At 44.7% G+C, this 23,989-nt stretch overlaps 2 long non-coding RNA genes and 1 pseudogene across 3 annotated transcripts; 2 read left to right on the top strand and 1 right to left on the bottom strand.

The window, feature by feature from the left end:
- The first annotated feature begins 1,401 nt into the window (after positions 1–1,401).
- On the top strand, positions 1,402–23,736 carry LOC133390216 (uncharacterized). Its single transcript, XR_009764342.1, has 4 exons — positions 1,402–3,397; positions 3,816–3,918; positions 20,795–20,942; positions 22,391–23,736. It is a non-coding gene; the product is annotated as an uncharacterized LOC133390216 (long non-coding RNA).
- Positions 10,565–10,673, top strand: LOC133363444 (5S ribosomal RNA; annotated as a pseudogene).
- On the bottom strand, positions 15,523–20,363 carry LOC133390217 (uncharacterized). 2 transcript variants are annotated; one of them, XR_009764343.1, is made up of 4 exons: positions 20,294–20,363; positions 19,256–19,393; positions 18,020–18,139; positions 15,523–16,952 (listed from the first exon to the last, which is right to left on the bottom strand). It is a non-coding gene; the product is annotated as an uncharacterized LOC133390217 (long non-coding RNA). The 2 variants fall into 2 exon arrangements; XR_009764344.1 differs by lacking the exon at positions 19,256–19,393 and having other exon boundaries at positions 20,294–20,362.
- Positions 23,737–23,989: the final 253 nt, after the last annotated feature.

The raw sequence follows: 23,989 nt of genomic DNA on the forward strand, positions 1-23,989 counted from the left end.
CCACATTTAATTGGGCAATTTCTAATAACCCTGTTCAACAGACTAAATAATTTTGTTATTTAGAGGTCTACTTTGTGGCTTATTCTTCTTGGAAGGCCCATCAGGATGCTATTTGCATTAAAGTAAGACATCTCATTAGAGCTATCTTGAAGGTTTTTTTCATACAAAGGGTGGGCAATTGCTTGCTGCAGCCCTTAAACTTTGTGGGGCTAAAGTTGTTCCCACCATATTATACGGTGTAGAGCTTTGTAGTTTCAGTAGACTATTAGCCCAGGAACTGGAGAAGATTCAAAATTCTTTTCTAAAAAAAAGTATTGGCTTTATCTGTTGGTACTCCTGTCGATTTTGTCCATGCGGGCCAGAATACATGTTCTGTCCAGGCCAGAATACATGTTCGGCTCTTACATTTCCATTCCATAACAGAATGTCAGCTTTGACATCTTCTCATCTGGTTTCTATAGCTTATGGCTCACCCTTAATCTCTCAAAAGCGAGTTGCTCCTTTATATAACACTTGCTAGAGAACTTTGATAGTGAGCTGACCAAGATCCAATCAATGTCTAAATCGCAAGCATGTGATTTCTCGTGTTTGGGAACGCTCCTTTGACTGATATGCTAACTATCAATTCTTTAAGATTTTCTAGGCTATATCTATGTATTAAGACAGATCATCAGAAGCTAACTATTTTGGGATAGTTACACATAGAATTGCTTTTACAGAATTAAGACTGACTGTTGTGCCCTCTGTCTTTCAGGATGCCTGCTGTAAGAAATTACCTTTGGAACAGCATTTCTGTGGGTTTTGTAAAATGGCTATAGAGGACATTGTCCATATTACCAAGTGTCCTATATGGAAAAATCCTCACAAAAATATCTGTCTGACTTTAATCACAGGAAGAATCTTGTTGCACCAAGTGTGTTTGTGTGCTTTTTGCTATTAGACAAGGAAAATTATGTTTCATTTCATGTTTCCTTATTAGTGCTAGGAGTCAGGAAATTAAGAGCCAAATTTGTGGCTCAGTTATTAATGTATTTTAATGTTTGTTTTAACTAGACCAGGGTGGCAGGGCTGGCACCAGGCATGACTGGGCCCTCAGGCACTAGATTACCCTGTGCCTGGGTCATCATGCTCCCCAACACCCCCTCCTGATGCAGGCAGTGCAGGCTGAAACAGGCCGGCCAGCCCTCTCGCCCCACTTCTTGCGTCGCAGCAGCAGTGTGAAAGTTTGCCATAACCCAAAAGGGCGTGAGGGGCATCAACCTCCTAGGGACACCCTCTTGGGTGATGGCATGCATGTGTGCACAGTGCACTGATGTGGCAACGTGGGAGGTAGGTGGGGCGGGCAATCCTACTTAAGCCTGCACTGCCTGCATTGGGGATTGCCTGGGAGGATGGAGCTCCTGTTCCGTGATCCACAGCAGCATCAGGTTGCTGAGCATGATTTGCCCACCACCAGATGCCAGCATTGATCACAGAATGGGAGCTCCACCCTCCTGGCCTTAGGAGTGGCCCCGGACCAGTGCCTGACCTGGCCACCTGCTGGAGCTGGGCCTGCACAGTTGAGAATCTCATTTGCTGTATTCTGTGTTGCCCCTAAAATAGGTGTACAGAACCTTTGGCCCACCAGCTTTTGGTGACTACAACTCCCAACAGCCCCAGCAAGGATGACCAATGGCCTGGGATGGTGGAAGTTATTGTTCAACAGCACCTCGAGGGCCAAAGGTTCCCCACACCTGCCTTAAAATGATAACGTCCCAAACAACTGTTGCTGCTCGCCTCCTGTTCCATCAGTTGGAGTCCTGGATGCGGATCGTGGGGAAAAGCAGCCGGTGGTGGTGGGGAAGTTGTAGAAGTAAAAGAACAAACTGATGAAGCACCCACCCCCCTGCCTGTTCTCAACTGCAAATTGGGCTTTCCCAGCTTCGCGGGTTTTGGCGTAAGGGGAAAACTCTTGGCCAAACATCTAGCCTAGCCCTTAAACCAGAACTGGCTCCAGCTTTGAGAGAGCCCAGGCCGCATTCCTTCATGCGCAGCGTTCTAGGCGCGTCATGCCTGTTGTGAGCAGGGGCAAAAGTGGGTGGAACAAGAGGTGCAGCCTTTAGCTTTATACCGTGACAGTCAGAGGTTTCTGCATATACCCACAGCTGACATACATCTCTCTGTCCTCCTCTATCCAAGCAAGCAAGAGGCATTAGAACAGTTTAAGGACAAAAAGCACTCGAGGAAGGAGCAGAGCAGGGCTGGGGAGGAGTGTGGACTGGGAGGAGTCCAAGGGTCAGACAGAAGGACCTGGAGGGCTACATTTAGGCCCTCGGCCTGAGGTTCCACCTCCTGCTCTACATCAGAGGGCTCCTTCTGGCTTATCAGGCAGCCATGCCAATGGCAGGCAATGGTGGTCAGCACCAGAAGCCTGGCTGGGAGAGCTGCTATTTAAATTTCCCACAATGCCCCTGCCACAGCACTGCTGTAGGGTACTGTGGGCGATTTAAATGGCTCCTCCTTCACCCAGACGATATTTCAAAGGGGCCCTCACACTAAGGCTGGTGATGGGCCCCACCAGGGCAATAGGATCCCAGCAGCAACTGCCTAAGGAACCCGGTGCTGGAACCTGGCCAGGCTCAAATTCTCACCCTAGGACAACCATGCCCATCCTGGTGCCCTCCAGAATGTTTTGGACCACAACTCACATCAGCTCAGTCGTGCTGGCTAGGGCTGATGAGAGTTGTTGTCCAAAATATTTGGAGGGTGCCAAGTAGGAGAGGTCTACCCTACGACAACAGCTACACGAGGAAGGCCTATTGGTTAGTGGGCAGAGCATTGGCTCTGCCTGCAGAAAGCCCAAGGTTCAGTCCCCGGCATCTCCATCTTTCATCTCCATCTTTCCAATCTTGCAGGCTGGGAAAGATTCCCTGTCTGAAAACCTGGAGAGTTGCTGCCAGTCAGTGTAGACAACACTGAGGTGGCCTGACTCAGTATAAGGCAGCTTCCTATCTTCCTAACAACCGGGAATTTCGTAGTGCTTTTCATTAACGTGATGTGTGTGAGTGGGGGAGGGGAAGCCACACTGAATCTGAGCCAGCCTCTCGTGCAACAGCACTTCATTTAGCTGCTTAATTGCTTTTATTGTCCATCTTGTTAAATAATAACCTAATGGTTATTTACATTTTCAAAGCTTGCCTGGAGCCATCATCAAGAAGGACTAGTCAGCAGCTAATTATTTACACGACTATTAAATGTCTATCTATCGATTAACTCCCAAAGAAATGAGCTCCAAATGGAAGCTGATTTGCAGAAGACAGATGGATGGCTATTGGAATTGCCTTAATCCACGAAATGGAAATGGACTGCCTTCAAGTCGATCCCAATTTATGGCGACCTTATGAACAGGATTTTCATGGTAAACAGTATTCAGAGGTGGTTTACCATTGCCTCCTTCTGAGGCTGAGAGTCACTGGCCCAAGGTCACCCAGTGAGCTTCACGGCTATGTGGGGATTCGAACCCTGGTCTCCCAGGTCGTAGTCCAACATCTTAACTGCTATACCACACAGGTCCATTAATGAGGAGTCATCTCGAAAACAAGGGAGAGGGCCTTTTCAGTTGTGGAATATGCTCCCCAGTGAGGTCTGCTGGTGCCTTCATCGACATCTTCTTGGGACCAGATAAATACTTAATTCTCCCCCCCCCCCGGGCATTTGATAGACTAAGATGATGTTGTTTGTATTAGTGTGCTGTCAATGCTTCCTGTGGCTGTATGGGGGTGGTTGTTTTATTATTTTGTTTTATGGTATGACATATTGACTTTTGTTTTTAACAGTGTTAGTCGCTTGGAGACCTTCAGGTAAGAAGTGACTGAAATGAAATGAACTGCCTTCAAGTTGATTCCGACTTATGGCGACTCTGTGAATAGAGTTTTCATGGTAAGCGGCATTCAGAGGGTTTTATGATTGCGTTCCTCTGAGGCTGAGAGGCAGTGACTGGCCCAAGGTCACCCAGTGAGCTTCCTGGCTGTGTGGGGATTCGAACTCTGGTCTCCCAGGTCCTTTCCAACTCTCTAACCACTACACCACACTGGCTGTCGCCTTAATCCGTAGCTTCTTCTACAACTATGGGGAGAGGCTGTGGTAGGGCAGTAGCAGAGCACATGGTTTCCATGGAAAAGGTTCCAAGTTCAGTCTTAGGCATCTCTAGGTTAGATCTGGGAAAGATTCCTTTCTGCAACTCTGGAGATCTGCTGACTGTCAGTGTAGATAATATTGAGCTAAATTGACCAATGGTCTGACTCAGTGTCTGACAAGGCAGCTTCCTATGTAAACTCGTGCTTGTTTTTTTTTTTAATATTACAATATGTATACTCATTTGAGTGACAGAAATGATAGAATTCCACTAGAGGCAACCCCTCGTGCAGGAAGGACACTATGAGAGATTAACATAAGAACATAAGAACATAAGAAGAGCCTGCTGGATCAGGCCAGTGGCCCATCTAGTCCAGCATCCTGTTCTCACAGTGGCCAACCAGGTGCCTGGGGGAAGCCCACAAGGAGGACCCGAGTGCAAGAACACTCTCCCCTCCTGAGGCTTCCGGCAACTGGTTTTTAAAAAGATTAAAAACTGTAACGTGGTAGACTATATAACAACAACATTTAGCATTTCTAATAATGTAGTCAAAGCACTTCATATACATGATCTTGCTGCAAACAACTTTGTAAAGGAGGTCAGTATTACGGCTGAACCATCTGGCTACAACATGATGTGAGAGGTCTGTGAATACAATCTCATAGTTTTTGGAAAGGTTAATAGCAGCCACAGGGGAAGACTGATTTGGATCGTTGTTTAACCATTTCTTAATGAAAATTGCCAACTCCTCCAAGAGCTACTCTTTGCCCCATAGATCAAATTGCTTTGGGGCGCAATTTGGATCAGGAAAATGGTGTGGAGAGGAAGGGTTAAATCTCCCTCCTCCAGCAGTGTTGCCAAGATCCAATTAAAGCCCCCTCCAGCGGCTTTTAAGTTAAAGGCAAAATGTTGGGAGATCCTAATGCAGCATGCCTCATCTGTTTCCACCCTTAGTCGACCTTTCATGGAACAGAATCTCAAAAAGACAGATTGTGAGCATTTGGGCATGGTGGAAATGAGATTGCATAAATGCAGCTGGAACAATTTGGACTGCAGCAGGAAACGTTTGACTTTTACCTTACATACAGTGCAACGACCCTTTGGAATTCCAGTTTGTCTTTCAATCCATTCTTTTGTTGGGGGAGGGGCATACCAACCACTCTGCATGGCTTCGGGACCATAAACATAGCAAATGTGCATTTGGGTGGCCTTTGCACATGAGTCTCCTTCCAGTCCATCAGGTTTTTATCCCACCCTTCCTCAAAGGAACTCAGAGCGGTATAATTTCTTTTCACTTCACAACCTCCCTGTGAGGTAGGTTAGGCTTAGAGCTAGTGCTTTGTGGCTGGCTGGAGATTTGAATCCAGGCCTTTCCAGTCTGCCCTGCATTCTGTCGACTACTATGCCATACTGGATTGCTTGGGATAATGACTGTAAGTGTAAACAACTCCCCTGTTGCCAAGTTTACCATTTGCGGTCTGTAGTTTGAGACCCTTTTTCTTAAATCTGCACAGAAACATTTCTTAAAACTTCCACAGATTTTATTAGTTTAAATGTGCCTGTTTTACTTCTGTTCCCCTGTGTGCAGCTCAGAGCTTTCTGGAGCTGATACGGTACCAGGAATCCCCCCCCCCAAAGATGTGCTATGTGTTTGGTGTAGTGATTAGAATAATCTCAGGTGAGGATTAGAGAGATGCAGGTCCAAATCTCCACTTAGCCATGTAGCTGACTGGGTGACTTTAGGCCTCTCTTTCTTGGCCTATTCTACCTCCCAGGGTTGTTGTGAGAATAAAATAAGAGTGCTACATATGTAGTCTTGAGGGTCTCGAAACTCACCTCTTTAGCTTAAGGGTGGGGAACCTCAGGAAAGAGGGATAGATATGGCCATCCAGGGCCAGGCATCTCCCTCATCCAGGAGTCCCTCAAAACTCTCCCAAGGCGAATCCCCTCATTGGCTCTGCTTTGTACTCTTTTTTGAGTCTTTTTGTCTTGCTGGAGCGTGTCCTCCGATAATTCCTCTTGCTTACCTGGACTGGGGACAGAGAGGGGTGTTGTTGTTTTTTACTGGTGATCACTTGTGGTCGCGTAAGATTGTCTTCCAAGGTAAGGTGCTTGGAAGACGCCTGTGTGAGAATTTGTTTTATGTGGGTAGATGGGCGCACGACAATCAACACACAATCTTGACATAAAAAGGCTTTGATCCAATGGCATGGATACCACGACAATTGGAAGTCTTTTATCTGCTGCAGCCTTCATCCGCCTTCACAGCCATTGTAACATATACATTGTTGTCCTCTGCCTGTTCTGCCATTGAGGACTTTCTTGGATCGTTCTTTGTCTGGTTCCTCTCCCTTGACCTAACCGCCATGGGTGACCCTGCTGGGAGTACATGACTCCCGACGGCATCGTTCACAGGGTTCATTGGAACACGCAAGCCCACTCACCACTACAAGGTGATGATCCATCAAGGGGAGGTGTGTGTGTAGTAACTGGCCTACTGTACTAATGTAACATTTACATCCATTGCTCTGCCCACTTTTGTGTCTGGCCCTGCCCACCATTGGCATGTGGCCCCCAGAAGGTTCCTCAGAAGGGAATGCGGTCCTCAGGCCGAACAAGGTTCCGCACCCCTAATCTAAATACAAAAAAATATGCTTCTTGATTCAGAAATATACGATTTCACCTATACGCAAATATATTTGACAGATGAACCAATTAATCAGCTAAAACTCACAGGTTGTATTCAACTGTGTGTTACTCTGAGCAGATCCACTGAAATTAATGGCCCCAGGTTAGTAAGGTCCATTGCTTTAAATGAGTGATTAGCACTGACGTTGGATATAAACCCATGATTAATCCATAAACATTTCATTAAGCAGGTTCCAGCCCTTGTGATGTCACCTGTTTCTATATATATACAAAAACATACTGTGCAGTTTGCAGTGCCATAGACAGGTGGCACTGCGAATTGCAGTATGAACACTTCCCACCTACCTGCACATTGCTCGCTCTGCCCGTCTCTGCAAGCAGGCAAGACGGCAGTGGCGGCAGCCTTGGCAAGCGGGTGGCCTATGCACGGTGGCAGCAGCTGCCTGGATGGGTGCGGGGGCCAGCTGGCCAGTGGATGGGTGGCCTATGTGGCAGCAGAGTTTCTCCAGAACAGACAGTGGGGTAGCAGTGGTGGCAGCCTTGGTATCTGAGCTGGAGTCTGGTGTGCGGCCTAGGTGCGCTGCACAGTGGTAGCCTTTGTCTGGGGGAATGTAGGGCAGTGGCGCAGGAACAGGCGAGGCAAGTGCATTGGTGAGTGGAGTGGGGTTGCCTGGGGGGTGGCGGAGGTGGGGAGTGGATGAGCAGAGGGGCACAGATGTTAGATCTGTGGCAGTTGAAGATTTAGATATAGAGATACAGGGGCTAGGATTTGAGTGGGGTCCAGTGAGAGACGGAGTAGGAATTTAAGAGGGAATAATCAGTAGGCAATATAATTAGTACGTCCTAGTAACTTAAATATATGTGCTGGAGGAAGAGAACATGGCTTCTTCTTCTGCAATGCCTTTCAAATCTGAAATAATAAATCTACTGTCGTCCTCGTTATCTCACGCCTGTTGCTCGATTACTACCAAGGAGGGATGCAGATGAAATAATAAGATGAATGCATGTCCTCACATCCTCATATCCTAAAGAGAACAAGTGTTGGACCTGAAGTCAAGGTCCCGGTAGCAGCGATAATCAGCATGCGACGGAAGGCATTGCCTGCTGAGCTAAAGGCCTGCTAAAACAGGGAATGTCTATGAAAAGGGAAGAGCAGGGATGGTGGTTCAACCTGATCGCTCCCAATTCACAGGCTCCTCACTTCCGTTATTCTCCTCCATCCCAGGATCACAGAGAATATGTCACATGCGGGAATTACATCAGGAATGGCCGTTTTCCTTGATTTTCCATCAATCCAGCTTAATGGTGTGACATTGGAGAATGTTGATCACTTCCCCTATCTCGGCAGCCATCTCTCTGTAAAAGCTGACATCGATGCTGAAATTCAACATAGTCTGAGCTCTGCGAGTGCCGCATTCTCCCAAATGAAGTGTAGAGTGTTAGAGGATCGGGATATTCACAAGGAGACCAAAATGCTTATTTACAAAGCCACTGTACTACTGACCCTACTGTACGCCTGTGAAACATGGACCATGTATAAACGCCATTCCCAGCTTCTTGAAAGATTCCACCAACGCTGCCTCCGGAAAATTCTGCAAATTACTTGGGAAGACAGATGGACTAATGTTAGCGTTTTGGAAGAAGCAAAGACTACCAGCGTTGAAACAATGATTCCTCAATATCAACTTCGCTGGACTGGCCATGCTGTTTGAATGCCTAATCACCGTCTTCCAAAGCAGCTACTTACTGCCAACTTAAGGATGGAAAACAGAATATCGGTGGAGAGCAACAGAGGTTTAAAGATGTTCTTAAAGCAAATCTAAAAAAATGTAACATGAACATCGACAACTGGGAAGTCTTGGCCCATGAACGTCCCAAATGGAGGTCGGCTATTATCGAAGGTGCTGTGGACTTTGAAGAAGCACGAAGACAGGGCGAACGGGACAAACGAGCTAAGCGGAAGGCACGTCAAACAAATCCTCATCGTGACCATCTTTCATCTGGAAACCTATGTCCTCACTGTGGGGGGCTGTGTGAATCCAGAACTGACCTCCACAGTCACTTACTGTTAAAGACCTTATTTTGGAAGACAATCTTACTCCGCCACGAGTGATTGCCAATGAAACGAATGAATGAATGATGCGCTGGTCTTGTCTGGATCCACATGATTACGATATGGTGCTGAAATGAATCAACAGACCAGCCTTTTGTCACAGAGTATTTGAAGTCACAGGATGCTTGCACAGTGACATGTGCAGGTGTAACAAATGGCACCAATTTTAACAGGCTCATCTGGTCACTTCAGGCAGCAGCAGAGGTGAGAGAAACAGTGAATACAAAAATTCCTCTAACGCAATTGTGTGGACTAGTATAGGTTTTTCTTGCATCTGGACACTCACCCTTACACCCACCTCTCCTTAAAACCTGTGGTATGGTGAAAACAAGGCCTCCATGAGAGGGGGAAAACACTTTAGATTGAAAGTATTTGATAACTGGCGCTGCTGGTTTCATACAGAGAGAGACAGCTTGAACCCAACATACCTTGGGAAAATGAATCCAGAAATGAGGACAATAGGTGGCTTAGTAGAGAGAACATATCAAAAGTATGCCTTTCCAAACGTAAGAAATTTAATAGAGGAAAGGATGGGAACAATTGGGGTGAAACTGGCAAACTCCAGAGAGGGATCCAGTTGCAATTTACAATGTACTCTGCTCAAACAAAATACAGAGTGCAACAGCTCCATCTGGTGGAATTATAATTCACGCAGCTACTTTTTGACTGAAATGAAATGGACTGCCTGCAAGTCGATTCTGACTTATGAATAGGGTTTTCATGGTAAGCGGTATTCGGAGGCGGTTTACCATTGCCTTCCTCTGAGGCTGAGAGGCAGCGACTGGCCCAAGGTCACCCAAGTGAGGTTCATGGCTGTGTGGGGTTTCGAACCCTGGTCTCCCAGGTCATAGTCCAACACCTTAACTAGGGGACTAGAAAGAACATCACAATCACATTGACATTCTTCATTTAAAGCAGTCTCATACCAAAGTGGCTTCTCAATTGACTTCTCTAAAAAAACCCCAAACACCTGGGAACTATAGTTTGTTGAGGGTGCTGGAAATTGTAGCTCTGTCAGGGGTAAACTACAGTTCCCAGGATTCTTTAGGAGAAGCCATGACTGTTAAATTGATAGAAACATGTCTTAAAAGTATGGTGCATAGGTGACCAGAGTCTTTCCATGTATGACACTTAGGAGCAAACTAGCTGGGACATGGAGATGTATGATTAGAACCCTTTCATTTAAAAAGCAAGTTGATATCCATGGGGATGAGGAAAGGCAAACCTGGTCCAGATTGTAACCTTTCCGCCTGTGCTGTCTTCCTGATTAAATTCATCCCACTGAAGTTGCTATTTGGCCCATGAAGGAAGACCTGGAGCAGATTCAGCCCTGAATTAAGCATCATGTGTGAAATGCAGCTATAATACCAATATGTGAGGCCGGACTCTGGAAATATAATGCCATGGTACAAATCCATCATGTGCCCACACTTGGAATACTGCGTATAGTTATGGTCACCGCAACACAAAAAAGGCTATTGTAGAGCTGGAAAAGGTGAAGTCAAGAGCGACCAAAACAGCTGAGGGGTTGGAATGACTCCCCTATGCCTATGAGGAAAGGCTACAATATTTGGGAGTTTTCAGTGTAGAAACAAAGGTGAGGAAGAGGGGAATATGATACAGATGTATAAAAGTATGCATGGCCTGGAGAAAGCGAAGAGAGAAATTGTCCCCCTTTCGTTATACAAGCCTACAGCCATACTACCCTGAACACATCTGATCTCGGAAGCTAAGCAGGGTCAGGCCTGGTTAGTACTTGGATGGGAGACTGCCTGGGAATACCGGGTGCCGTAGGCTTAGAGGGAGGCAATGGTAAACCACCTCTGAATACCTCTTACCATGAAAGCCTGATCCAAAAATGATTCATAGGGTCACCATAAGTGGTAACTGACTTGAAGGCATATAACAAGAACTTATTATACAAAAACTCAGAGTCGATGATGCTGAATGTGGAATATTCAAGACAAACAGTACTTCTTGACACAGCTCATAGGTAGTGCATGAAGGTTGTTCCCATAAGATGTGGTGATGGCCACTAATATGGATATACAACTTCAAGGAGGTTATGGCTATCAGTGGTCACTAGTCACGATGGCTATGTTATACCTCCACTGTCAGAGGCACTATGCCTGTGAATTGCTAGGAATCACAACTGGGAAGAAAGCTGTTGTGCTCAGGTCCTGTTTCCCAGAGGCATCTCATTGGCCACTGTGAGAACAGGATGCTGGACTAGATGGGCTTTTAACCTGACCCAGCAGGGCTCTTCTGATGTTCTTACAACTGAGACATGATTTTGGTTATGATGTTGACTAAATCTGTAAACAAAGATCTAGATCAACTCAAATGTCCAACAAACATGTCGTGCATGGTGGTGGTGGTGAGTTGGGTTCTTGCACCTTTTAATAGTTGTGTGACATCTAAAGAGCCCCTCCCCCAAAAGTCCAGACTGAAAAATTACCTAGCATGCGCCATTGCTTTAGAGACCTTCTACAACCTAGTGCAGCCTGACTATGTAGTTCTAATGTTAATATCTTACTTTGCACATCTAAAAATGGCTTTAACTGGTTCAGCCGGAGGCATTTTCCAGAGTGCAAAAGTTAATTAGGAATCAAGAACAATGTCCAGGTCCCACCTTTTCTCTAATGAGATATCTCCCAGGTGGGAGACTGAGATGATTGAGATGATGTGATACCACCACTGTTTGGCAGCTGGCTGAATCCACAGGAAAACTCAAGCAAGGAAGTGTGTGCCTTTCACGTGAGCTTCAAACAAAGGCCACCTGACTGTTCAATGATTAAGGTCAAGCAAGCAACTCTTTGACAATTGCCTTCAGCTAATGATTAACAGGAGTAATCTAATCTCTTTAGCACACTGCTAGGTATACCACCTTTTGGAATGGGACGCAAGCACTCACGATGCATGTTCCAGAGTCACCACATGAAAAATGCAGTTCACATATATATATTCTTATTGTCTCTGTTCAAGCAGCACATTCCCAGTCAAAGAGCCAGAATGGTGTAGTGGTTAGAGCATTGGACTATGACCTGGGAAAGCAGGGTTCAAATCCCTGCTCAGCTATGAAGCTGACCTTGGGCCAATCACTATCTCTCAGCTAAACCTACCTCGCAGGGTTGTTGGAAAGATGAAATATAGAGGGAGAGAACCATGCACCTTGAGCTTCTTGGAGGAAAGGTGGGATATAAATGTTATGTTATTAATGATGATGTAATCCTCCAAATTAGGGGTAGCCAACGTAGTGCCCTCCATATGTTGCGTGACTATAACTTCCATCATCACCACCAGGCTTTGAAAGAGGATTCAACAAATTCATGGAAGATAAAACTATCAATAGCTACTATTTATTTATTTTATTTATTTATTTAAAAATATTTCTATCCTATAATAGGGCACTCAGGGCGGCTTACAAAAATAAAATCAAACACGTACATAATAAAATTGTTAGGTTTTATTATTATTGGTTGAGATTTTAATATTTTAATATAACTATATGTTTTAATTTTGTACGTCGCCCAGAGTGGCTGGATTGCCAGCCAGATGGGCGACTAATAAATTTAATCAACAAACAAACAGTAAAATCACAAAAACTTTAAAATAAATTAAGATACATAACATACAATTAAAATACATTATATATATATATATATATATATATATATATATATATATATATACACACACATATATACATATATATAGGGAGTGGTACTAAAGGGACTACAAAGGTAAAATTTAACATAGAAGGCATAAAGTCAGTGTCAGTGCTAGCCACAATGGCTGTGTTCTGCCTCCACTGTTGGAGGCAGTATGCCTTTCAATGCCACTTGGGAATCCTGCCGTCCTGGGCTCCTACTGGGAGGAAGGGTGGGATATAAATCAAATAACAAATAAACAAATGAATGAATAAATAAAAGGTGGGAAGAGTGCTGTTGTGCTCAGGTCTCACTTGCAGGCTTCCCATAGACATCTGGCTAGCACCTGTGAGAACAGGATGTTGGACTTGATGGGCCATTAGCTTGATCCAGCAGGCTTTTCTAATGTTATTTATTATTATTATTATTATTATTTAGTTGCATTTCTAAACCGCCCTATAGCTAGCAGCTCCCAGGGCGGTGTACAACATGATAAAACCACAATATTTAAAATACAGCAAGTGTGTATTGCGCAGACAATATAAACATTATATAAACAAAGTGAAAGAAAACTAAAAAAAAAAAAGATTAAAAGCTTAAATACTTTAAAATGCCTGGGTGAAGAGGTGGGTTTTTACCTGGCGCCGGAAAGATGACAGAGAAGGCGCCAGGCGTATCTCATCTGGGAGGGCATTCCATAATTCGGGGGCCACCACCGAAAAGGCCCTAGATCTTGTTACTGTTCTCCGGGCCTCTGTATGGGTTGGGACCCGGAGAAGGGCCTTAAACGTCGAGCGGAGTGAACGGGTAGGAACATAGTGGGAGAGGTGTTCCATCAGATATTGCGGTCCAGTGCCGTTAAGGGCTTTATAGGTAAGAACCAACACTTTGAATCTGGCCCGGAAACATATTGGAAGCCAGTGCAGTTGGGCCAGAATAGGTGTTATGTGGTCGAATTTCTTCGTCCCAGTAAGAACTCTGGCCGCAGCATTCTGCACTAGCTGAAGTTTCCGAATCATTTTCAAAGGTAACCCTACGTAGAGAGCATTACAGTAATCCAATCTAGAGGTTACCAGAGCATGAATAACTGAGGCTAGGTTCTCCCTGTCCAGATAGGGTCGTAGTTGGGCTACCAGCCGAAGCTGGTAGAACGCATTTCGTGCCACCGAGGCTACCTGGGCCTCAAGTGACAGAAGCGGATCTAATAAGATCCGCAAACTACGGACCTGTTCCTTTAGGGGGAGTGCAACCCCATCTAGGACAGGTCTGACATCAACCATCTGAGCAGAGGGCCCCCCAACTAGCAGCATCTCAGTCTTGTCAGGATTGAGTTTCAGTTTGTTTGCTCTCATCCAGTCCATTATCGCGGCCAGGCAGCGGTTCAGTACAGCAACAGCCTCACCTGAAGAAGATGAAAAGGAGAAATAGAGCTGCGTATCATCAGCATATTGCAGGAAATGCACTCCATAACTCCTGATGACCTCACCCAGCGGCTTCATATAGATATTAAAAAGCATGGGGGACAGAACTGAGCCCTGCGGGACCCCATACTGGAGCACCCAGGGACTCGAGTAGTGTTCCCCAAGCATCACCTTCTGGAGACGATTCTCAAGATAGGAGCACAGCCACCGCCAAGCAGTGCCTCCAACTCCCAACTCCGCGAGTCGCCCCAGAAGGATACCATGGTTGATGGTATCAAAAGCCGCCAAGAGATCAAGGAGAACCAACAGAGTTACACTCCCTCTGTCTTTCTCCCGACAGAGGTCATCATACAGGGCGACCAAGGCTGTTTCTGTACCAAACCCCGGCCGAAAGCCGGATTGAAATGGATCCAGATAATCAGTTTCATCCAAGAGGGCCTGGAGTTGGCGAGCGACCACGTGCTCTAGAACCTTGCCCAGAAAATTTGCTACCGGCCTATAGTTGTTAAAGTTATCAGGGTCCAAGGAGGACTTTTTTAGGAGCGGTCGCACTACCGCCTGTTTCAGGCAAGGTGGGACCACTCCCTCTCGTAACGAGGCATTAATTACCTCCTTGGCCCAGCCGGCCGTTCCATTTCTGCTAGCTTTTATTAGCCACGAGGGGCAAGGGTCCAGAGCGGAAGTAGTCGCCCGTATCTGTCCAAGCACCTTGTCCACATCCTCGAGCTGTACCAACTGAAACTCATCCAATAAAACAGGACAAGACTGTGTTCTGGACACCTCATTAGATTCAACTGTTACAATAGGTCCCGACGGATGTTTATGATCTTGTCTTGGAAGTGCCTCGCAAACTCATTACAGTGGGCTATTGTTGGTAATATTGCGTCCGGAGAACCAGAGTGTAAAAGTCTCCGGACAACCTTATAAAGTTCCGCTGGGCGGTTACAAGATGACTGAATGGAGGTAGCGAAGTATTGCTTCTTCGCCATCCTCACCGCCTTCACATAGCGTTTCATGGAGGCCTTCACAAGTGCATAATTACAGCCGTCGGGAGTTCGTCTCCATTTACCCTCCAACCGTCTCCTTTCTTGCTTCATCGCTTGTTTATTTAGAAAAAAAGGGACTTAAGGTGAGGCGACGCAGATGTAGCAGGTTTAGAAAATTATAACCAGCAATGCAGAGAGTGGAAACAGAGATCTCTTGTAATACCTGTGTCTCCACAAATAAGAGGGCTGACGACTTCTATTTTTTTTTTAAAGCTGAAAATTCAGGGAAAGAGGCTAGTAATTTTTAGGGGGTGCCTTTTTAGAACTTTATAATAATAATAATACATTTTATTTCTAAGTCACCTATCTGGCCGTATGAAACGGCCACTCTAGGCGACGTACAAAAGAATATATTTATGATATATTGTCCAGATTCAAATTATTATTTATTTATTATTTATTACTAGTATTTATTAGTCGCTTTTTTTTCAACAGTAGAACTCAAAGCGACTTACAAAAAGGAAGCAAGAACACAATAATTGAAATAGCTTGCAACAAAAGCAAACAATTACAAAACAATTTCAAGCAAAATAATATAACCATAATAGAAAAAATAACAAATAGCAAACATTACAACAACACAAAAACTATTTCCACACTATAAATATAACATAACACATTATAGGAGGCCGCATTACACGTCTAATGAACATTGCAGGGGTAAAAGAAAACTTAAGCAGTTTCAACTTAGTTACTAGAGCACCCCAACCATGATGTTATACGCAGTCTCATTCTTTCTAACAACAGAAAGTCCCTTTAGTCTCTGCCAGTCTCCATCAGCCGCCACTCTAGCTCTTCCCGGCAGCCCGATCTCAAGCTTCAAAAGTCCTATTCAGCCAGCAAAAATTCAAGTGACAGAATCCCAAGTGTTGCGGGATGAACTATTTTGTAGGCAAAGGCCAACGAGTACATGCTTTTAAGCCCAGGATTATATCTGTTTACTATTTATTTAAAGGAATCGGGAGTGCTCAAGGCAGGTGTGGGGAACCTTTGGCTCTCCAGATGTGCTGAACTACAACTCCCTCAGCAGCCCTAGCAAGCATGGCCAGGGGCTAGGGATGATGGGAGTTCAATATCTGAAGGGCAACACCTGGCTCAAGGGAAAGGAACAGTATTTTTAAAATAACACTAAAAAGATGCAACTGAAAATAACACTCCGTTCAAATGGCTATGGAACAGCAGAGCAAAATCACACACAAACATAGCAAGGATATTTGAGGGTGGTACAGGGTGGGAATCAAATAGTAAACAATTAGAATGCTTGCCTAAACAGAAACTTTTTGGAGCAAGGCCAATCTCTCAGGGCAGAAATCTGTCAAAAGAACCCATGTGTATCTTGCTGGAATAAAATACAACATCCATTTCTTTCAAAACAGATTATTCTGACATGCACATCTGTCCTCCCCATTTGTTTTGGCTGCTGTTTTAAATTTAACCGAATATAGATAACAAATTGGCTAAGAGACCAGGAGAATGCTCTCCCCCAAAGGGGGCGCTCTCTTACTAAAATCTAACTCGTGGCCAAAAGCAGGATGGTTTTTTTAAGGTTAACTCTCTTGACTAAATGCTCAGTGTGATCTCAGTTTTGACACATGCTTGTGGGGCAGGGGCAGAATTCTTAACTAATGGCATCACCTGATCTCTAGCTATTAACAAAGTTCAGTTTACTGAATCAGCTTCTTAGAGATTATTACTTTTAAGATCCAGTTCCAAGGATTACTCCCCTCCTGGTTTATATGATTTTTTTAAAAAAAGCTTTGTGTAATAATGACACAGCACAATATTTGCTGCTGGTGGGTTGCCGCCAATCCCACCCAACTCTGAACAAGAACATTCTCCTCTGTCACTGTGCTGCACAAGCAGGTCGCAGCTGGTCATTATGTTATGGTGGAGCTTACTGCAGTTCAGCATTGTTTGTTCCTTTGCTTGTTTGTAACGAAATTGCTGCCCTGCCTTTATCTGCAATGCAGATAAGAACAAACAAAATAAAACATCATAACAATAGGAGACAAAAATATAACAAAAGAGCAGACAAAAAAGAATGCAGGGCAGATGAAGCAATAAAAGGAATAATATATATATATTAAAAATCCTAATGTATCTTAACTAAAAAATGCCTTCTGAAATGAAGTGTTTTAAGTGACCACTTGAAAGTGGGCATTGAGGGGACCAAACTCATCTTCCTGGGAGATAGTTGCATGATCTGGGTGCCACAATGAGAAAGGCCCTGTCTTTTAATCCTACCAACCAAACCTCCGTCTATGATGGCACAGTGTATACACTTTAGAAAAAACGCAGGTGTACACTTAAAGACATAATGTGTGAAATGGCAATTCATGCTTCATTCTTTCTTCCAGCAGCCATATCTGGCACAGCCAGGGCCGGCCCTACCATTAGGCAGCCAGCCACCTCAGGCAGCAGATGCCAGGGTAGTGTGGCAGCAGGGTGTTGAGAGGACACATCTGTGTATGCCATCCATGCAACCTGCTATGTGTCCCCAAAGCTAGCCTGCTGCCCTCAGGTGCAGTGAAGGGTTATGCTTTAATCTGGATTCCTGCATTGAGCAGGGGGTTGGACTTGATGGCCTTACAGGCCCCTTCCAACTCTGTGATTCTCTGAAGGATGCTATCTCATCACCAGTGTTGAAAGTGCCAGTCTGGTCAGCTTCAGCACATGGAAAGGGGAGAAGATGCCATCTTGTCCTTTGTCTCAGGCAGCAAAGTTCTAAGGCCAGCCCTGGTCACAGCCCCTGGTTCTTCTGTGGTGATCTGTATAGATCAGGAGTGAGGAATATTGGCCCGGTGGCCAAATGTGGCCCCCATGCCTGTATCATCATCATTATCATCATTATCATTATTATTAACAACAACAACAACAACAATAACAGCATTAAAAGTATTTAAAACAACCCCAAATCCCAAGATAGGGTGGGTCCTAAAAATATACATCTCAGGTGTCAAGGTCAGGGTAAAAAAGTGCATCTTCAACATTCACCTGCAACTGCGCAATGAAATTGCCAGACGTACCTCGGCAGGGAGGGAGTTCCACAACTTAGGGCCACCGCAGAGAATGTCCTCTCCCAGGCTCCTGAGGGTGTTGGAACTTCCACAAAGGCCCCCTCTGCTGATCTCAACACTGGAGAGGAACTGTAGGGAAGGAGGCGGTCTTTCAGATATTTGGGGCCTCAATCATTTAGGGCTTGAAACTCTAGTGTGAATTGAGTACAGAAATGAACCGGCAACCAATGCAGCTGTTTTTAAACAGAGTCTCCTCAGGCCACAATCCTCACCATCCCTGCTGGGTCTGTGCCCTTCTCAGGTGCTAGAATGGATCCTTAAACTGTGATCATGCCTCTTGCCTGGCTGGATGGAGGAGGGAGACATGATCTTTGCACGGCAGGCATGTACAGTAATACCTCAGTTAACAAATCCTCCAGGAAAGAAGCTCCTTTTAACCAAGTCTTTTTTTGGGGTGGGGGGGTGTACACTCTGACATAGTGAGGCTGTGGCTCCTTGTCTACTGGATTGCAGCTGCTGCAGGCAGCTCTCTCACACGTGGCTGGAATGGCGCTCCTTGCCAGGTGGCGCAGGCACAGTAAACAGTGCTTCAGGTGTGCTGGAAGCGCCATTTACTGCAGACACATCCGCTCAATCGTAGGGGAGGATGGCAGAGAGAGAGAGAGACCAAGGACAGAGTGCTAGTGGCTGCCCCTTGCCTGCCTGGTTGAGTGTAGAGAGGGGAACTGTGCTCAGAGGTTTAGATTGCTATAGCAAGCTGCTAGATAATAAAAGAAAAAAAGGCAAGGCAGGCATCCCTGGACGCATTGTAGAAGAAGCCTTCAAGTGGTCTGTATGCAAGGCTCACCTGACCTGGTTGCTTCATTTCTGACATGCGTATTGTTAGTTCTGAATAAAAAATTTGCTGAAACATGTGGTATGGGAACCTAACCCTATTCTTTCCATGTTATTCCTACCTCTGGTACCAGAGTTCCTGTTAAAGAAGTAATGTCCAGGAATGCATGTACTTCGTTAACAGAGGTATTACTGTTCCAAAGTTAAGAGTCGCATGTATTGCTTCACCCATTTTTTGCCTCTGGCCGAACACACGTGGCCCTTTGGAGGTTGCTCAGGATGGAATGTGGCCCTCAGGCTGGAAAAGGTTTCCCACCCCTGTATGGTCCATCTGCACTATACATTTAAAACAGTATCACACCACTTTAAGCAGCTCTGTGAGATCTTTTAACGGCCAAGAGATGATCCTACCCAATAATCATAAGCAGCACCACCAACTATTGCCATTGCTTATAGCTCTTTGTTGCCCCTGATTTTTCCAGTTGCAAATCATCTCGCTTCCTTTCCATTTTGTCTTGCTTTGGCAAGGGGTCCACAGATGTGAGCTCTCTATAAAAACCAAAGGGATCCTTCATTAAGAAAAGCAGTGGAAGTGTAAACATTTGGTGCTGTAAAAGAAAAATGTCATTCGTTTTTGGAGGAATAAATAAAACATGTGAACGTACAACTTTATTCTATGCATGTTTTGCTCAGAAGCAAGTCCATTGCATAAGGCCCCATCTATACCATACATTTGATAGATGTTAAGAGACATCTTTTCACACAGCTACAATTTTCAGAGTGAACAACCAATTCCTCTTCTCGGGGAACTCTAGCATTATAGCTCTGTGAGCGGAAGAGGGGTTTCCGAACAACTCTCAGCACCACAAACAACACTTTCCAGGATAGGCCATGACTGTTTAAAGTGATATGATACAGTTTTAAATGTATAGTGGTGATGGGGCCATAGACGCAAGGTTGCAGAGCCCGCCCCTGATATCTGTCCTGAGCCCCCATAATTTTGGGAGAGGCAAAACTCCTAGTAGTACCAAGTAAACAAATACCCCATAATAAACTGAATTCCTGTTTTTATCTGGTTTTATAGTACTCTTTTTATATTGTATCTCTGCTTTTTGGATACTGTTTTAAGGTTGTATTTTTGCATATTGCTTAAAGGTTTTTTTAAAACGTTAAGCGGTTTAGAAGTGTTTTTAATAAATAAGCAAACAAAATCAAGCCTGAATAAACTTAAGCAATGCGTAAGTCTTTCTAAGGACCGTGAGCGTCTTCCTTACTAAACCCTGCAACACTGTGGTTGGCATGAAGGTACACAGACTAATTGTGATGCTACTGACGCCCACCACAGTGAAACCTTTATTTATTTTCCCCACCCAAAGCCTTAAGGAATTTCACAAATATATGCCTGACTAGATGTGAAGGGTCAGATTTGCTAGGGTAATTATTACCTACCAAGGCACTTTGGTTGTGAATCTGAGGCTACAATCCTGTGTATACTTGTCAGCAGGACTTACTTTTGAGGAAACAAGCACAGTCTTGGCTGGTGCAGCTGCAGTGCCGCAGGTTTACTTGGGAATAGAGACGGGGGGGGGGGGGGGGAGAAATTTGATCCAGTTCACATTTAAAGGCAAACTTACCAAATGCGCACTTTTAGAAACAATCTGTGAACTGAAATGCAGGCATCCTTCAAAATTCACACTTCTCTGAATTTTGCAGTGCAGTTGTCCAGCCAAGTAATGTGTACAAAAATGGTTATACCAGGTTAAAGTGTGCAGACAAATGCATATATTAATGAAAATAGCATTAAAATGCATTATTTTAGGGGAAATTGCTTGGAAAAATGTGTGTATTAGTCAAAACTGCATACAAAAATATTTCTTGGGAGAAATTTGCACTAAAATGCTGACAAATTTTTATGAGGATTATTTTTTAAAAAATTGCAAATTCTTGCAGAAATGTGGAAAACTGAGTCTAAGTTTGGAAAAATGAGAAACTTGGAGAACCCCAATTGACAGATTTGCCCATCCCTGCTTGAAAATGGAAATAGACTGCCTTCAAGTCGATCTCGACTTATGGCGACCCTGGGAATAGGGTTTTCATGGTAAGCGGTATTCAGAGGGGGTTTACCATTGCCTCCCTCTGAGGCTGAGAGGCAGCGACTGGCCCAAGGTCACCCAGTGAGCTTCATGGTTATGTGGGGATTCGAACCCTGGTCTCCCAGATCATAGTCCAGCTCTTTAACCACTACTTGAAAGCAACCCCAATTCAGCTCAGTGGGAGCTTGAACGGGACCAGATATAAATCACTGGGTTTGTGACCTCTAGATCTTTGCAGCCAATCAGAAAATGACAGGGTGCAATTAAAAGTGAATTTGGCACACTTGAGCAACATACCTGCTTCCCCCAAAAAACTTTTGCAAGTATGGAAAATGACAGGAAAATGTCCTGGTAAATATGGGATAGCAATTGTGATGCTGTATAACATCTCCACAAATCAGAATGAATGCTTAATGAACAGCGGACATCATATAATATCCCCATAAACTTTGTGCAAACAATTTAAGATAAATGCTTAATTAAAAGCATAATTATAATGTCACCATAAACTTCATGCAAACAAATTGGGATAAAAGCTCAATAAGCAGGACATCTGGAATTGGCCTTATATGAAAATAGAAGAATCCAAATATTTTGAAGCTAATCTGGCTTCCTCAAACTCTTTGGTGACTGGAATGGTGCAAGGAACTTTTCCTTATCTGGGGCAGCTGATAAGCAGCCTTCAGCAACCCAATGCCCTCCACATTTCTGGACTACAATTCCCATCAGCCCCAGCCAGCCTGTGGGGCACCTGGCTGGCAAAGAACATAGAAAATCTCGGAAATTTTACCTCCCTGGTTCCCAGGATTCCTTGGGGGAAGCCATGTGCTTTTAATGCACAGCGTGCATGCAGCCTCCTTCTGTGTAAACATGTAGTCACTGTCAGACTATTTGCCCATCTAGCTCAGTATTGTCTGCAGTGGCAGGCAGCAGCTCTCCAAGGTTGCAGATAGGATGTCTTTCCCAGCCCTACCTGGAGATGATGGGGATTGAACCTGGGACCTTCTGCATGCAAGGCAGATGTTCCACCACTGCAATACAGCCCTTCACCAGACTGGGCCAAAGGTGGGGAACCTCTGGCACTCCAGATTTTACTGAACTACAAGTCCTATCATCCCTCACTACTGGCCATACTTGCTGATGGGAGTTGTAGTTCAACAACATCTGGAGCGCCAGACCTTCTCCATCCCTACCCTGCTTGGGAACCCTTCACCAGGTTGGGCCAGGACCTCTAGGGTTTTAGGCTACGGTTCTATCCTTGCCCTACCTGGAGACTGACCCTGGGACCTTCTGTACCCAAAGCAGATGCTCCAACAATGTGCTACTATGGCCCAGTTACATTGAGCTAGGCCCTTTTTACGTTCCAAAAAGGTGTTTTTAACACTCTGTAAAACTTAGGTAAAAGCTAAATTTTTAAATGTTTTTTAAAGTTCTTTTCTTTCTTCCAAAACAGGCAACGTGTGCTAGGCTTTGTTAGGGCTCAGCGACCACATCTGTACTTCAAAGTCAGGGTAACTTCAATCTTGTTCCATAGGGAACTGGGATCGACAACAGCTTCCCTGGTCAGGTGCAGAGCGCATTCCTTCCTTTTACTACTTAAGAACCACAGCCAGTCTGCACGGAAGCGTCCCCAGCTCAGAGAGGGCGACGAACTGTCTTCCGCCGTGGCCGCCTCTCTTGACATCAAACCAACAACGGTCTTGACGCATTGCAAAAGAAGCGCGGCTAATCTCGCCTGACAAAGGCGGGGGCGCGAGGGTTCTTTGACAGTGGCCAGCAGAGCTCAAAGCTGCGGTGGCAGCCGCTGGGAACGAAGCTCAGTACGGCACGAGGGAGGGGAGGAGATCTCCCTGCCCAATTGGATGACGTCCGTATGCAAAGCAGTTGGAAAGCCGCGGCCAATTGGGAGGCAGCCTAGCTCGTCGTATTTATAGATCCTATTTAAAGAGCCCTCGGGAGACTTTCGCTCTCTTTCTCTTTGCGTTGCAGGGTGGTGTCCGGTGTTGCTCTTGCAACAGGCGCGCGCACACAGAGCGAGCTGTCGGAGGAACCTTTTCTGATCTCTTTCGCTGCTTCTTGGGAGTGAAATACATTATTATGTGTGGTATTCGAAGCTAGCTCAGAAGTTAATGCACGCGACGACTTTAGGTTCATTCGTTTCAATGGGTCTTTAGTCTAAGTAGCCTTAGTTGAATTTTGTTGTTGTTATGTACCTTCAAGTTGATTACGATGTTAGACGACCCTATGAATCAGTGACCTCCAAAAGCATCTGTCATGAACCACCCTGTTCAGATCTTGTAAATTCAGTCTGTGGTTTCCATTATGGAATCAATCCATCTCTTGTTCGGCCTTCCTCTTTTTCTGCTCCCTTCTGTTTTTCCCAGCATTATGGTCTTTTCTAGTGAATCATGTCTTCTCATGATGTCTCCAAAGTATGATAACCCCAGTTTCATCATTTTAGCTTCTAGTGACAGTTCTAGTTTAATTTGTTCTAACACCCAATTATTTGTCTTTTTCGCAGTCCATGGTATGTGCAAAGCTCTCCAACACCACATTTCAAAGGAGTTGATTTTTCTCTTATCTGCTTTTTTCACTGTCCAACTTTCACATCCATACATAACCTTAGTTGAATAACCCTATAATTTTATATGGTTGTATTCAGCTATGTTTTACTCAGAGCAGTCTCATTGGAATTAATGGACCTATGTTAGTGATGTTTATCCATTTTGATGTGTCTGTTTGGCTCTGATTAAAACTTAAATACAGCCCATAAATATAAAATACTAATATAATATCTTGCAAGGGGCATGTTTTTTATATATATATTATACACAATTTATTTATACATCCGTATTATAAAAATAAAAGATATTTTTACCCATGCTTCCCATGATATATATGTATTTGTGTTAGCCCAACGACTCCTCTCAAAAGACACGAGTAGTGCAGTAGCAAATTCAGAAGTGGGGGGTGCTTCATGTCCCTTCACCCCATGTCCCCCCACAGCCACACCCCCTTCTAAGATTACACAATAAAATGAGCTTTCAGTCTT

Source organism: Rhineura floridana, chromosome 8 (genome assembly GCF_030035675.1).
Source record: "Rhineura floridana isolate rRhiFlo1 chromosome 8, rRhiFlo1.hap2, whole genome shotgun sequence".
Taxonomy (NCBI): Eukaryota; Metazoa; Chordata; class Lepidosauria; order Squamata; family Rhineuridae; genus Rhineura; species Rhineura floridana.